The sequence below is a fragment of the Eptatretus burgeri genome, chromosome 11 (genome assembly GCF_056783735.1).
Source record: "Eptatretus burgeri isolate ZD-2024b chromosome 11, Ebu_testis_v1, whole genome shotgun sequence".
Classification (NCBI taxonomy): domain Eukaryota; kingdom Metazoa; phylum Chordata; class Myxini; order Myxiniformes; family Myxinidae; genus Eptatretus; species Eptatretus burgeri.
In genome coordinates, this window is record NC_140971.1 from 3,707,995 (window position 1) to 3,710,710 (window position 2,716).

A 2,716-nucleotide genomic window follows, 5' to 3' on the forward strand; every position below is an offset into this window, starting at 1 on the left:
ACAGAGACAGGTGATCATCCTCTCTTAGGGATAGGACATTCCAGGCACCCACCCGAAGGGACCGCCTCAGGTTAACCCAAGGAGACCGCCGTCTGGTGGACGACACCTCAGCACCACTCCGACACACTCTCCCGCAATCTGACCCAGGGATGTTACCCCGTGGTTTCCCTCCTATCAAAGATTGGGGGTCCCGAAGGCTTTGCCCCAATCCCATCATCCGGTGAGCTGCCCTGCGAAGGGAAGCTGCACAGGAGGTACTCCCACGGAGTGGGTTTTCAGATTTTTTTGCGTTTTTGCGTTTTGCGGAATGAAGCGTTTTACGGTGGCTGGAGTGCAAATCCTGCCACCAACCTCCTAATAAGAAGTAACCCAACTGCAGGAGGACGTCCACAGACACAGTTGGGCACTAGATATGGATGGCCGTTGGCTCACAAGGAGCTCCTCCGCCCTTTGACAGGTTTTGTTTTTAATCCTGCTGGGTGTCCATATCCAAACACCCTCCTCACCAGAAAACCTGGTGGGGGAGACGGTTTAGTCGCCGACAACCCGACCATGGAACAGGTTAGTACAGGTTTACATGGTACCTGTAGCAGGTCACAGATCGAACCTGACCTGACAAAAGGTCCCAAGCATGACAGAAAAAGCCTCACACAGGACAGAAAAAGCCTATGCGGAACAGAAAAAGTCCCAAGTGGGACAGAAAAGGTCCCACGCGGGAAAGAAAAAGTCCCACGAGGAACAGAAAAAGCCCATGCGGAACAGAAAAAGTCCCAAGTGGGACAGAAAAGGTCCCACGCGGAACAGAAAAAGTCCCAAGTGGGACAGAAAAGGTCCCACGCGGAACAGAAAAAGTCCCAAGTGGGACAGTAAAGGTCCCACGCGGAACAGAAAAAGTCCAAAGTGGGACAGAAAAGGTCCCACGCGGAACAGAAAAAGTCCCAAGTGGGACAGAAAAGGTCCCACGCGGAACAGAAAAAGTCCCAAGTGGGACAGAAAAGGTCCCACGTGGAGCAGAAAAAGTCCCAAGTGGGACAGAAAAGGTCCCACGCGGAACAGAAAAAGTCCCACGCGGAACAGAAAAAGTCCCACGCGGAACAGAAAAAGTCCCACGCGGAACAGAAAAAGTCCCACGCGGAACAGAAAAAGTCCCAAGTAGGACAGAAAAGGTCCCACGCGGAACAGAAAAAGTCCCAAGTGGGACAGAAAAGGTCCCACGTGGAACAGAAAAAGTCCCAAGTGGGACAGAAAAGGTCCCACGCGGAACAGAAAAAGTCCCAAGTGGGACAGAAAAGATCCCATGCGGAACAGAAAAAGTCCCAAGTGGGACAGAAAAGGTCCCACGCGGGACAGAAAAGGTCCCACGCGGAACAAAAAAAGTCCCACGAGGAACAGAAAAGGTCTCAAGCAGGACAGAAAAAGCCCCACGGAGAATAGAAAAAGTCCCATGCAGAACAAGGTGATAATGGCATGTCAGGTCAGGTATGGGAGCATACGCTGGACAAGCGTTTGGCTGCGTCCGCTTTCCGCTGCTACTCCAGGGGCCTCTGTCTCTGTCTCAGATACTTTGTTAGAGTCCAAGTCTCACATCTGTAGAGCAAGACTGGAAGCACCAAGGACCTGAAGACTCGGACTTTCGTCCTCCTGCACAGGTACCGGCAGCCCCACACCCCATGATCCAGTGAATCCATGACTCCCCAGGCCCGACCCAGACGTCTATTGACCTCCAGCTCACAACAGGCGGAGACATGAATATCACTGCCAAGGAAAGTGAATCATGAACAAGGTGTCAATGACACGAACAAGGTGATAATGACATTCTCCGCCTTCAAGGGACCCCTTCACCTCATCAGTAACTTGTTAATTGATGTGTGTTAATCGCACTGCCATCCCGAGGTCTCCTATCTTTTATTTCCTCACCTTGGAGTTGGTTGTCCAGGTGATCAGGTAATGTTTGTACCTTTTCTCTAATCTTCCACAGAACAACTAAACAACATCGGAACACAGATGGAACTTTATCTACTCTTAGCCTGGGTGGGGGAGCATGACTCCGTGGGGAGGGGTCGAGGTGGGGGAGCACGACTCCGTAGGGAGGGGTCGAGGTGGGGGAGCATGACTCCGTGGGGAGGGGTCGAGGTGGGGGAGCATGACTCCGTGGGGAGGGGTCGAGGTGGGGGAGCATGACTCCGTGGGGAGGGGACGAGGTGGGGGAGCATGACTCCGTGGGGAGGGGCCGAGGTGGGGGAGCATGACTCTGTGGGGAGGGGTCGAGGTGGGGGAGCATGACTCCGTGGGGAGGGTCGAGGTGGGGGAGCATGACTCTGTGGGGAGGGGTCGAGGTGGGGGAGCATGACTCCGTGGGGAGGGGTCGAGGTGGGGGAGCATGACTCTGTGGGGAGGGGTCGAGGTGGGGGAGCAGGACTCCGTGGGGAGGGTCGAGGTGGGGGAGCATGACTCTGTGGGGAGGGGTCGAGGTGGGGGAGCATGACTCCGTGGGGAGGGGTCGAGGTGGGGGAGCATGACTCTGTGGGGAGGGGTCGAGGTGGGGGAGCAGGACTCCGTGGGGAGGGGTCGAGGTGGGGGAGCATGACTCCGGACCCGAAACGTGGTGTAATTTCATCACGTGCTCCTTGGAAGGTGAATGAAAATTGAGTTTTTAGCCCCGCCCCCAATTTCCCACACGGAACACAGCCCAAGTGGCGATGACGTAATAGTCACG